The sequence below is a fragment of the Platichthys flesus genome, chromosome 16 (assembly GCF_949316205.1).
Source record: "Platichthys flesus chromosome 16, fPlaFle2.1, whole genome shotgun sequence".
Classification (NCBI taxonomy): domain Eukaryota; kingdom Metazoa; phylum Chordata; class Actinopteri; order Pleuronectiformes; family Pleuronectidae; genus Platichthys; species Platichthys flesus.
The window spans coordinates 21,171,547-21,184,309 of NC_084960.1; the positions used below are offsets into that span (position 1 = coordinate 21,171,547).

The 12,763-nt window shown below is 40.4% G+C and overlaps 11 non-coding genes across 11 annotated transcripts; all 11 read left to right on the top strand.

The window, feature by feature from the left end:
• The first annotated feature begins 351 nt into the window (after positions 1-351).
• On the top strand, positions 352-424 carry trnam-cau (transfer RNA methionine (anticodon CAU)). Its single transcript has one exon. It is a non-coding gene; the product is annotated as a tRNA-Met (tRNA).
• A 977-nt stretch (positions 425-1,401) lies between these two features.
• Positions 1,402-1,472, top strand: trnag-gcc (transfer RNA glycine (anticodon GCC)). The gene has a single exon. It is a non-coding gene; the product is annotated as a tRNA-Gly (tRNA).
• An 876-nt stretch (positions 1,473-2,348) lies between these two features.
• Positions 2,349-2,419, top strand: trnag-gcc (transfer RNA glycine (anticodon GCC)). The gene has a single exon. It is a non-coding gene; the product is annotated as a tRNA-Gly (tRNA).
• Positions 2,420-5,073: 2,654 nt separating this feature from the next.
• Positions 5,074-5,146, top strand: trnam-cau (transfer RNA methionine (anticodon CAU)). The gene has a single exon. It is a non-coding gene; the product is annotated as a tRNA-Met (tRNA).
• Positions 5,147-6,117: 971 nt separating this feature from the next.
• trnag-gcc (transfer RNA glycine (anticodon GCC)) lies at positions 6,118-6,188 on the top strand. The gene has a single exon. It is a non-coding gene; the product is annotated as a tRNA-Gly (tRNA).
• An 877-nt stretch (positions 6,189-7,065) lies between these two features.
• trnag-gcc (transfer RNA glycine (anticodon GCC)) lies at positions 7,066-7,136 on the top strand. The gene has a single exon. It is a non-coding gene; the product is annotated as a tRNA-Gly (tRNA).
• An 874-nt stretch (positions 7,137-8,010) lies between these two features.
• Positions 8,011-8,081, top strand: trnag-gcc (transfer RNA glycine (anticodon GCC)). The gene has a single exon. It is a non-coding gene; the product is annotated as a tRNA-Gly (tRNA).
• Positions 8,082-8,852: 771 nt separating this feature from the next.
• trnam-cau (transfer RNA methionine (anticodon CAU)) lies at positions 8,853-8,925 on the top strand. The gene has a single exon. It is a non-coding gene; the product is annotated as a tRNA-Met (tRNA).
• Positions 8,926-9,900: 975 nt separating this feature from the next.
• Positions 9,901-9,971, top strand: trnag-gcc (transfer RNA glycine (anticodon GCC)). Its single transcript has one exon. It is a non-coding gene; the product is annotated as a tRNA-Gly (tRNA).
• Positions 9,972-10,742: 771 nt separating this feature from the next.
• trnam-cau (transfer RNA methionine (anticodon CAU)) lies at positions 10,743-10,815 on the top strand. The gene has a single exon. It is a non-coding gene; the product is annotated as a tRNA-Met (tRNA).
• A 977-nt stretch (positions 10,816-11,792) lies between these two features.
• Positions 11,793-11,863, top strand: trnag-gcc (transfer RNA glycine (anticodon GCC)). The gene has a single exon. It is a non-coding gene; the product is annotated as a tRNA-Gly (tRNA).
• Positions 11,864-12,763: the final 900 nt, after the last annotated feature.

The window sequence follows — 12,763 nt, forward strand, 5'->3', positions numbered from 1 at the left end:
AAATACTCAAACTTAAATAGGAAGGGATTCTGAGTTTTACATAGACTACATACTTCCACTACTAGCTACAATTGCTTAGAAATGACTTTAAAAGCGTGGATATGTCATCAGCTGGTAACTTTTCTTCCGGACTATTGAAAGGTTGGACAGGAACACTTGTCCTGACCCAATGGCTCTGTTAATAACATGTGGACTATTTGGACAAAAAAGTACTGGAGATCAATGTTCTAGAATACAAACATGTAACAAACATTTTCTGACTTTTGATATGATGGTTTTGTGACGGACATGACGTCTTTCAAATTTCTCTTTGTTTTACCCAAGGTTTTTATCCACTATTATAGGAAACAGGCCTCGTTGGCGCAGTAGTCAGTGCGTCAGTCTCATAATCTGAAGGTCGTGAGTTCAACCCTCACACGGGGCAAGTGTCATATTGTCTTATATGATCTTCTTATTACAGCAAGGTTCCAGTGTTAATTCAACAAGTTAAGAGGATCCTCTTTGAAACTGTGGAAACTCTTCAGTGGATTGACTCATGTGCTTTAAGGTGCACTTGTATTTCCTGCTGAAAAATTCAAAGAGTAGTTGTACGTTTCTGGTGAAAGACAGAGCCAGCTACAAGTTGTGCTACTTGCAGACCAGGGAGTGCTTGTTTATTAAGTACAGAGAATATAGACTGACAGAGCGTTCCATGGCTGCTATAACCCTAACATTTGATATTATTTCTGAGGAGGTTATATAATATATACGTTTATGCCGTAGATGTGCAGGGGCCGAGCATTCATAGTTGTGCTTGAGTTGTGCTGCAAATACACAGCCGAAACGCTAGTAGCATTAGAGTTTCTATGCTAGCGTTGAGTATCTTCCGGTTTCCTGTCAGCTTATTTACAAATTCTCTGGCCTCTGCTTACTTCCTAAACAATGGCGAAAGTTAGTCATCGGATCGTGTTGGAGTTGGAACTGGTAGATTCTGAAGAGCAATGACTTGTACATAAAGAACGGCAACGGAGAAAAGAAAGATGTCGTCCGTTTTTCTTCCTCCAACTCAATTGAAATCTGGCTGCGAATCTGCCAGAAATGCGATGTTATCAAGCGGACCAATCACAGCTCTTATTGTGTTTATAGATAAAAATGCATGGGTCAGACCTTCTCTTGGGTGTCTTGCAGTTGGTTGTTCACATTAAAAGTAACAGACATAGCTAAGTCAGGCTTGAGAGAAAGATGCAAACCCTTCTCTTTTCTTACCATTGAACAATTGGCCCCGTCACGCCTTGAGGCATGTGTCAGTACCTCTCTTTCTATCGGCAGTGGAAAAAATAGCAGACAAACTGTCAAGGCAGAGTATACTGGCACCTTAAGTGGACCTCGTCGAAAAAAAAAGGTGAAATTTCCATAAAATATGCATTGGTGGTTCAGTGGTAGAATTCTCGCCTGCCACGCGGGAGGCCCGGGTTCAATTCCCGGCTAATGCAGTCGACTAACTTTGGCCAAACTACTTGTATCTCGAAGGTTGAGTCTAATGGTCGTCATTTCCTTCTGGAATTTGTGTCTTTGTGCACTAGAAAATGAAAAGATAGTAATGTGTACCATTCTATCATTTGAAATTTTAATCTTTTATGTGGCAACGAGTTTGACTTGAAATTGAGATCACAAACTGCAAGTAAGAACTGTTCATCAATAAGCAACATAAAGTAACCACACAGCTTTCTGTTTACAGGGTATGGGTATGAAGGTATGTCTAAGAATCTCATAGGATCAAAAGCCTTAGCCCTTCAGGTCTAAATCACTTTTGTATTGGGCTGTTGATTGTGGCAGGCCAGCTAGCATTTAAGCCCCACCCTGCCCCTGGTGTGAGTTGTTTGTTCATCAAGAGGACTATCGTTATTGCGATAAAATACTCAAAGTTAAATAGGAAGGGATTCTGAGTTTTACATAGACTACATACTTCCACTACTAGCTACAATTGCTTAGAAATTACTTTAAAAGCGTGGATATGTCATCAGCTGGTAACTTTTCTTCCGGACTATTGAAAGGTTGGACAGAAACACTTGTCCTGACCCAATGGCTCTGTTAATAACATGTGGACTATTTGGACAAAAAAGTACTGGAGATCAATGTTCTAGAATACAAACATGTAACAAACATTTTCTGACTTTTGATATGATGGTTTTGTGACGGACATGAAGTCTTTCAAATTTCTCTTTGGCCCCGTCACGCCTTGAGGCATGTGTCAGTACCTCTCTTTCTATCGGCAGTGGAAAAAATAGCAGACAAACTGTCAAGGCACAGTATACTGGCACCTCAAGTGGACCTCGTCGAAAAAAAAAGGTGAAATTTCCATAAAATATGCATTGGTGGTTCAGTGGTAGAATTCTCGCCTGCCACGCGGGAGGCCCGGGTTCAATTCCCGGCTAATGCAGTCGACTAACTTTGGCCAAACTACTTGTATCTCGAAGGTTGAGTCTAATGGTTGTCATTTCCTTCTGGAATTTGTGTCTTTGTGCACTAGAAAATGAAAAGATAGTAAAGTGTACCATTCTATCATTTGAAATTTTAATCTTTTATGTGGCAACGAGTTTGACTTGAAATTGAGATCACAAACTGCAAGTAAGAACTGTTCATCAATAAGCAACATAAAGTAACCACACAGCTTTCTGTTTACAGGGTATGGGTATGAAGGTATGTCTAAGAATCTCATAGGATCAAAAGCCTTAGCCCTTCAGGTCTAAATCACTTTTGTATTGGGCTGTTGTTTGTGGCAGGCCAGCTAGCATTTAAGCCCCACCCTGCCCCAGGTGTGAGTTGTTTGTTCATCAAGAGGACTATCGTTATTGCGATAAAATACTCAAACTTAAATAGGAAGGGATTCTGAGTTTTACATAGACTACATACTTCCACTACTAGCTACAATTGCTTAGAAATGACTTTAAAAGCGTGGATATGTCATCAGCTGGTAACTTTTCTTCCGGACTGTTGAAAGGTTGGACAGGAACACTTGTCCTGACCCAATGGCTCTGTTAATAACATGTGGACTATTTGGACAAAAAAGTACTGGAGATCAATGTTCTAGAATACAAACATGTAACAAACATTTTCTGACTTTTGATATGATGGTTTTGTGAAGGACATGACGTCTTTCAAATTTCTCTTTGTTTTACCCAAGGTTTTTACCCACTATTATAGGAAACAGGCCTCGTTGGCGCAGTAGTCAGTGCGTCAGTTTCATAATCTGAAGGTCATGAGTTCAACTCTCACACCGGGCAATTGTCATATTGTCTTATATGATCTTCTTATTACAGCAAGGTTCCAGTGTTAATTCAACAAGTTAAGAGGATCCTCTTTGAAACTGTGGAAACTCTTCAGTGGATTGACTCATGTGCTTTAAGGTGCACTTGTATTTCCTGCTGAAAAATTCAAAGAGTACTTGTACGTTTCTGGTGAAACACAGAGCCAGCTACAAGTTGTGCTACTTGCAGACCAGGGAGTGCTTGTTTATTAAGTACAGAGAATATAGACTGACAGAGCGTTCCATGGCTGCTATAACCCTAACATTTGATATTATTTCCGAGGAGGTGATATAATATATACGTTTATGCCGTAGATGTGCAGGGACCGAGCATTCATAGTTGTCCTTGAGTCGTGCTGCAAATACACAGCCGAAACGCTAGTAGCATTAGAGTTTCTATGCTAGCGTTGCGTATCTTCCGGTTTCCTGTCAGCTTATTTACAAATTATCTGGCCTCTGCTTACTTCCTAAACAATGACAAAAGTTAGTCAGCGGATCGTGTTGGAGTTGGAACTGGTAGATTCTGAAGAGCAATGACTTGTACATAAAGAACGGCAACGAAGAAAAGAACGATGTAGTCCGTTTTTGTTCCTTCAACTCAATTCAAATCTGGCTGTGAATCTGCCGGAAATGCAATGCTATCAAGCGGACCAATCACAGCTCTTATGGTGATTATAGTTAAAAATGCATGGGTCAGACCTTCTCTTAGGTGTCTTGCAGTTGGTTGTTCACATTAAAAGTAACAGACATAGCTAAGTCAGGCTTGAGAGAAAGATACAAACCCTTCTCTTTTCTTACCATTGAACAATTGGCCCCGTCACGCCTTGAGGCATGTGTCAGTACCTCTCTTTCTATCGGCAGTGGAAAAAATAGCAGACAAACTGTCAAGGCACAGTATACTGGCAACTTAAGTGGACCTCGTCAAAAAAAAAGTAACATTTCCATAAAGTATGCATTGGTGGTTCAGTGGTAGAATTCTTGCCTGCCACGCGGGAGGCCCGGGTTTGATTCCCGGCTAATGCAGTCGACTAACTTTGGCCAAACTACTTGTATCTCGAAGGTTGAGTCTAATGGTCGTCATTTCCTTCTGGAATTTGTGTCTTTGTGCACTAGAAAATGAAAAGATAGTAAAGTGTACCATTCTATCATTTGAAATTTTAATCTTTTATGTGGCAACGAGTTTGACTTGAAATTGAGATCACAAACTGCGAGTAAGAACTGTTCATCAATAAGCAACATAAAGTAACCACACAGCTTTCTGTTTACAGGGTATGGGTATGAAGGTATGTCTAAGAATATCATAAAGCCTTAGCCCTTCAGGTCTAAATGACTTTTGTATTGGGCTGTTGTTTGTGGCAGGCCAGCTAGCATTTAAGCCCCACCCTGCCCCTGCTGTGAGTTGTTTGTTCATCAAGAGGACTATCGTTATTGCGATAAAATACTCAAAGTTAAATAGGAAGGGATTCTGAGTTTTACATAGACTACATACTTCCACTACTAGCTACAATTGCTTAGAAATTACTTTAAAAGCTTGGATATGTCATCAGCTGGTAACTTTTCTTCCGGACTATTGAAAGGTTGGACAGAAACACTTGTCCTGACCCAATGGCTCTGTTAATAACATGTGGACTATTTGGACAAAAAAGTACTGGAGATCAATGTTCTAGAATACAAACATGTAACAAACATTTTCTGACTTTTGATATGATGGTTTTGTGACGGACATGAAGTCTTTCAAATTTCTCTTTGTTTTACCCAAGGTTTTTGCCCATTTTTGCAAGAAACAGGCCTCGTTGGCGCAGTAGGCAGCGCTTCAGTCTCATAATCTGAAGGTCGTGAGTTCAACCCTCACACGGGGCAGGTGTCATATTGTCTTATATGATCTTCTTATTACAGCAAGGTTCCAGTGTTAATTCAACAAGATAAGAGGATCCTCTTTGAAAAGAGCTTCAACTGTGGAAACTCTTCAGTGGATTGACTCATGTGCTTTAAGGTGCACTTGTATTTCCTGCTGAAAAATTCAAAGAGTAGTTGTACCTTTCTGGTGAAAGACACAGCCAGCTACAAGTTGTGCTACCTGCAGACCAGGGAGTGCTTGTTTATTAAGTACAGAGAATATAGACTGACAGAGCGTTCCATAGCTGCTATAACCCTAACATTTGATATTATTTCTGAGGAGGTGATATAATATATACGTTTATGCCGTAGATGTGCAGGGACCGAGCATTCATAGTTGTGCTTGAGTCGTGCTGCAAATACACAGCCGAAACACTAGTAGCATTAGAGTTTCTATGCTAGCGTTGAGTATCTTCCGGTTTCCTGTCAGCTTATTTTCAAATTCTCTTCCTAAACAATGGCGAAAGTTAGTCATCGGATCGTGTTGGAGTTGGAACTGGTAGATTCTGAAGAGCAATGACTTGTACATAAAGAACGGCAACGAAGAAAAGAACGATGTAGTCCGTTTTTGTTCCTTCAACTCAATTCAAATCTGGCTGTGAATCTGCCGGAAATGCAATGCTATCAAGCGGACAAATCACAGCTCTTATGGTGATTATAGTTAAAAATGCATGGGTCAGACCTTCTCTTAGGTGTCTTGCACTTGGTTGTTCACATTAAAAGTAACAGACATAGCTAAGTCAGGCTTGAGAGAAAGATACAAACCCTTCTCTTTTCTTACCATTGAACAATTGGCCCCGTCACGCCTTGAGGCATGTGTCAGTACCTCTCTTTCTATCGGCAGTGGAAAAAATAGCAGACAAACTGTCAAGGCACAGTATACTGGCAACTTAAGTGGACCTTGTCAAAAAAAAAGTAACATTTCCATAAAGTATGCATTGGTGGTTCAGTGGTAGAATTCTCGCCTGCCACGCGGGAGGCCCGGGTTCAATTCCCGGCTAATGCAGTCGACTAACTTTGGCCAAACTACTTGTATCTCGAAGGTTGAGTCTAATGGTCGTCATTTCCTTCTGGAATTTGTGTCTTTGTGCACTAGAAAAAGGAAAAGATAGTAATGTGTACCATTCTATCATTTGAAATTTTAATCTTTTATGTGGCAACGAGTTTGACTTGAAATTGAGATCACAAACTGCAAGTAAGAACTGTTCATCAATAAGCAACATAAAGTAACCACACAGCTTTCTGTTTACAGGGTATGGGTATGAAGGTATGTCTAAGAATCTCATAGGATCAAAAGCCTTAGCCCTTCAGGTCTAAATCACTTTTGTATTGGGCTGTTGATTGTGGCAGGCCAGCTAGCATTTAAGCCCCACCCTGCCCCTGGTGTGAGTTGTTTGTTCATCAAGAGGACTATCGTTATTGCGATAAAATACTCAAAGTTAAATAGGAAGGGATTCTGAGTTTTACATAGACTACATACTTCCACTACTAGCTACAATTGCTTAGAAATTACTTTAAAAGCGTGGATATGTCATCAGCTGGTAACTTTTCTTCCGGACTATTGAAAGGTTGGACAGAAACACTTGTCCTGACCCAATGGCTCTGTTAATAACATGTGGACTATTTGGACAAAAAAGTACTGGAGATCAATGTTCTAGAATACAAACATGTAACAAACATTTTCTGACTTTTGATATGATGGTTTTGTGACGGACATGAAGTCTTTCAAATTTCTCTTTGGCCCCGTCACGCCTTGAGGCATGTGTCAGTACCTCTCTTTCTATCGGCAGTGGAAAAAATAGCAGACAAACTGTCAAGGCAGAGTATACTGGCACCTTAAGTGGACCTCGTCGAAAAAAAAAGGTGAAATTTCCATAAAATATGCATTGGTGGTTCAGTGGTAGAATTCTCGCCTGCCACGTGGGAGACCCGGGTTCAATTCCCGGCTAATGCAGTCGACTAACTTTGGCCAAACTATTTGTATCTCGAAGGTTGAGTCTAATGGTCGTCATTTCCTTCTGGAATTTGTGTCTTTGTGCACTAGAAAATGAAAAGATAGTAATGTGTACCATTCTATCATTTGAAATTTTAATCTTTTATGTGGCAACGAGTTTGACTTGAAATTGAGATCACAAACTGCAAGTAAGAACTGTTCATCAATAAGCAACATAAAGTAACCACACAGCTTTCTGTTTACAGGGTATGGGTATGAAGGTATGTCTAAGAATCTCATAGGATCAAAAGCCTTAGCCCTTCAGGTCTAAATCACTTTTGTATTGGGCTGTTGATTGTGGCAGGCCAGCTAGCATTTAAGCCCCACCCTGCCCCTGGTGTGAGTTGTTTGTTCATCAAGAGGACTATCGTTATTGCGATAAAATACTCAAAGTTAAATAGGAAGGGATTCTGAGTTTTACATAGACTACATACTTCCACTACTAGCTACAATTGCTTAGAAATTACTTTAAAAGCGTGGATATGTCATCAGCTGGTAACTTTTCTTCCGGACTATTGAAAGGTTGGACAGAAACACTTGTCCTGACCCAATGGCTCTGTTAATAACATGTGGACTATTTGGACAAAAAAGTACTGGAGATCAATGTTCTAGAATACAAACATGTAACAAACATTTTCTGACTTTTGATATGATGGTTTTGTGACGGACATGAAGTCTTTCAAATTTCTCTTTGGCCCCGTCACGCCTTGAGGCATGTGTCAGTACCTCTCTTTCTATCGGCAGTGGAAAAAATAGCAGACAAACTGTCAAGGCACAGTATACTGGCAACTTAAGTGGACCTCGTCAAAAAAAAAGTAACATTTCCATAAAGTATGCATTGGTGGTTCAGTGGTAGAATTCTTGCCTGCCACGCGGGAGGCCCGGGTTCGATTCCCGGCTAATGCAGTCGACTAACTTTGGCCAAACTACTTGTATCTCGAAGGTTGAGTCTAATGGTCGTCATTTCCTTCTGGAATTTGTGTCTTTGTGCACTAGAAAATGAAAAGATAGTAATGTGTACCATTCTATCATTTGAAATTTTAATCTTTTATGTGGCAACGAGTTTGACTTGAAATTGAGATCACAAACTGCAAGTAAGAACTGTTCATCAATAAGCAACATAAAGTAACCACACAGCTTTCTGTTTACAGGGTATGGGTATGAAGGTATGTCTAAGAATCTCATAGGATCAAAAGCCTTAGCCCTTCAGGTCTAAATCACTTTTGTATTGGGCTGTTGATTGTGGCAGGCCAGCTAGCATTTAAGCCCCACCCTGCCCCTGGTGTGAGTTGTTTGTTCATCAAGAGGACTATCGTTATTGCGATAAAATACTCAAACTTAAATAGGAAGGGATTCTGAGTTTTACATAGACTACATACTTCCACTACTAGCTACAATTGCTTAGAAATGACTTTAAAAGCGTGGATATGTCATCAGCTGGTAACTTTTCTTCCGGACTATTGAAAGGTTGGACAGGAACACTTGTCCTGACCCAATGGCTCTGTTAATAACATGTGGACTATTTGGACAAAAAAGTACTGGAGATCAATGTTCTAGAATACAAACATGTAACAAACATTTTCTGACTTTTGATATGATGGTTTTGTGACGGACATGACGTCTTTCAAATTTCTCTTTGTTTTACCCAAGGTTTTTACCCACTATTATAGGAAACAGGCCTCGTTGGCGCAGTAGTCAGTGCGTCAGTCTCATAATCTGAAGGTCGTGAGTTCAACCCTCACACGGGGCAGGTGTCATATTGTCTTATATGATCTTCTTATTACAGCAAGGTTCCAGTGTTAATTCAACAAGTTAAGAGGATCCTCTTTGAAACTGTGCAAACTCTTCAGTGGATTGACTCATGTGCTTTAAGGTGCACTTGTATTTCCTGCTGAAAAATTCAAAGAGTAGTTGTACTATTCTGGTGAAAGACAGAGCCAGCTACAAGTTGTGCTACTTGCAGACCAGGGAGTGCTTGTTTATTAAGTACAGAGAATATAGACTGACAGAGCGTTCCATGGCTGCTATAACCCTAACATTTGATATTATTTCCGAGGAGGTGATATAATATATACGTTTATGCCGTAGATGTGCAGGGACCGAGCATTCATAGTTGTCCTTGAGTCGTGCTGCAAATACACAGCCGAAACACTAGTAGCATTAGAGTTTCTATGCTAGCGTTGCGTATCTTCCGGTTTCCTGTCAGCTTATTTACAAATTCTCTGGCCTCTGCTTACTTCCTAAACAAAGACAGAAGTTAGTCAGCGGATCGTGTTGGAGTTGGAACTGGTAGATTCTGAAGAGCAATGACTTGTACATAAAGAACGGCAACGAAGAAAAGAACGATGTAGTCCGTTTTTGTTCCTTCAACTCAATTCAAATCTGGCTGTGAATCTGCCGGAAATGCAATGCTATCAAGCGGACCAATCACAGCTCTTATGGTGATTATAGTTAAAAATGCATGGGTCAGACCTTCTCTTAGGTGTCTTGCACTTGGTTGTTCACATTAAAAGTAACAGACATAGCTAAGTCAGGCTTGAGAGAAAGATACAAACCCTTCTCTTTTCTTACCATTGAACAATTGGCCCCGTCACGCCTTGAGGCATGTGTCAGTACCTCTCTTTCTATCGGCAGTGGAAAAAATAGCAGACAAACTGTCAAGGCACAGTATACTGGCAACTTAAGTGGACCTCGTCAAAAAAAAAGTAACATTTCCATAAAGTATGCATTGGTGGTTCAGTGGTAGAATTCTTGCCTGCCACGCGGGAGGCCCGGGTTCGATTCCCGGCTAATGCAGTCGACTAACTTTGGCCAAACTACTTGTATCTCGAAGGTTGAGTCTAATGGTCGTCATTTCCTTCTGGAATTTGTGTCTTTGTGCACTAGAAAATGAAAAGATAGTAAAGTGTACCATTCTATCATTTGAAATTTTAATCTTTTATGTGGCAACGAGTTTGACTTGAAAGTGAGATCACAAACTGCAAGTAAGAACTGTTCATCAATAAGCAACATAAAGTAACCACACAGCTTTCTGTTTACAGGGTATGGGTATGAAGGTATGTCTAAGAATCTCTTAGGATCAAAAGCCTTAGCACTTCATGTCTATATCACTTTTGTATTGGGCTGTTGTTTGTGGCAGGCCAGCTAGGCTTTAAGCCCCACCCTGCCCCAGGTTTGAGTTGTTTGTTCATCAAGAGGACTATCGTTATTGCGATAAAATACTCAAACTTAAATAGGAAGGGATTCTGAGTTTTACATAGACTACATACTTCCACTACTAGCTACAATTGCTTAGAAATGACTTTAAAAGCGTGGATATGTCATCAGCTGGTAACTTTTCTTCCGGACTATTGAAAGGTTGGACAGGAACACTTGTCCTGACCCAATGGCTCTGTTAATAACATGTGGACTATTTGGACAAAAAAGTACTGGAGATCAATGTTCTAGAATACAAACATGTAACAAACATTTTCTGACTTTTGATATGATGGTTTTGTGACGGACATGACGTCTTTCAAATTTCTCTTTGTTTTACCCAAGGTTTTTATCCACTATTATAGGAAACAGGCCTCGTTGGCGCAGTAGTCAGTGCGTCAGTCTCATAATCTGAAGGTCGTGAGTTCAACCCTCACACGGGGCAAGTGTCATATTGTCTTATATGATCTTCTTATTACAGCAAGGTTCCAGTGTTAATTCAACAAGTTAAGAGGATCCTCTTTGAAACTGTGGAAACTCTTCAGTGGATTGACTCATGTGCTTTAAGGTGCACTTGTATTTCCTGCTGAAAAATTCAAAGAGTAGTTGTACGTTTCTGGTGAAAGACAGAGCCAGCTACAAGTTGTGCTACTTGCAGACCAGGGAGTGCTTGTTTATTAAGTACAGAGAATATAGACTGACAGAGCGTTCCATGGCTGCTATAACCCTAACATTTGATATTATTTCTGAGGAGGTTATATAATATATACGTTTATGCCGTAGATGTGCAGGGGCCGAGCATTCATAGTTGTGCTTGAGTTGTGCTGCAAATACACAGCCGAAACGCTAGTAGCATTAGAGTTTCTATGCTAGCGTTGAGTATCTTCCGGTTTCCTGTCAGCTTATTTACAAATTCTCTGGCCTCTGCTTACTTCCTAAACAATGGCGAAAGTTAGTCATCGGATCGTGTTGGAGTTGGAACTGGTAGATTCTGAAGAGCAATGACTTGTACATAAAGAACGGCAACGGAGAAAAGAAAGATGTCGTCCGTTTTTCTTCCTCCAACTCAATTGAAATCTGGCTGCGAATCTGCCAGAAATGCGATGTTATCAAGCGGACCAATCACAGCTCTTATTGTGTTTATAGATAAAAATGCATGGGTCAGACCTTCTCTTGGGTGTCTTGCAGTTGGTTGTTCACATTAAAAGTAACAGACATAGCTAAGTCAGGCTTGAGAGAAAGATGCAAACCCTTCTCTTTTCTTACCATTGAACAATTGGCCCCGTCACGCCTTGAGGCATGTGTCAGTACCTCTCTTTCTATCGGCAGTGGAAAAAATAGCAGACAAACTGTCAAGGCAGAGTATACTGGCACCTTAAGTGGACCTCGTCGAAAAAAAAAGGTGAAATTTCCATAAAATATGCATTGGTGGTTCAGTGGTAGAATTCTCGCCTGCCACGCGGGAGGCCCGGGTTCAATTCCCGGCTAATGCAGTCGACTAACTTTGGCCAAACTACTTGTATCTCGAAGGTTGAGTCTAATGGTCGTCATTTCCTTCTGGAATTTGTGTCTTTGTGCATTAGAAAATGAAAAGATAGTAAAGTGTACCATTCTATCATTTGAAATTTTAATCTTTTATGTGGCAACGAGTTTGACTTGAAATTGAGATCACAAACTGCAAGTAAGAACTGTTCATCAATAAGCAACATAAAGTAACCACACAGCTTTCTGTTTACAGGGTATGGGTATGAAGGTATGTCTAAGAATCTCATAGGATCAAAAGCCTTAGCCCTTCAGGTCTAAATCACTTTTGTATTGGGCTGTTGTTTGTGGCAGGCCAGCTAGCATTTAAGCCCCACCCTGCCCCAGGTGTGAGTTGTTTGTTCATCAAGAGGACTATCGTTATTGCGATAAAATACTCAAAGTTAAATAGGAAGGGATTCTGAGTTTTACATAGACTACATACTTCCACTACTAGCTACAATTGCTTAGAAATGACTTTAAAAGCGTGGATATGTCATCAGCTGGTAACTTTTCTTCCGGACTATTGAAAGGTTGGACAGAAACACTTGTCCTGACCCAATGGCTCTGTTAATAACATGTGGACTATTTGGACAAAAAAGTACTGGAGATCAATGTTCTAGAATACAAACATGTAACAAACATTTTCTGACTTTTGATATGATGGTTTTGTGACGGACATGAAGTCTTTCAAATTTCTCTTTGTTTTACCCAAGGTTTTTGCCCATTTTTGTAGGAAACAGGCCTCGTTGGCGCAGTAGTCAGCGCGTCAGTCACATGATCTAAAGGTTGTGAGTTCAACTCTCACACGGGGCAAGTGTCATATTGTCTTATATGATCTTCTTATTACAGCAAGGTTCCAGTGTTAATTC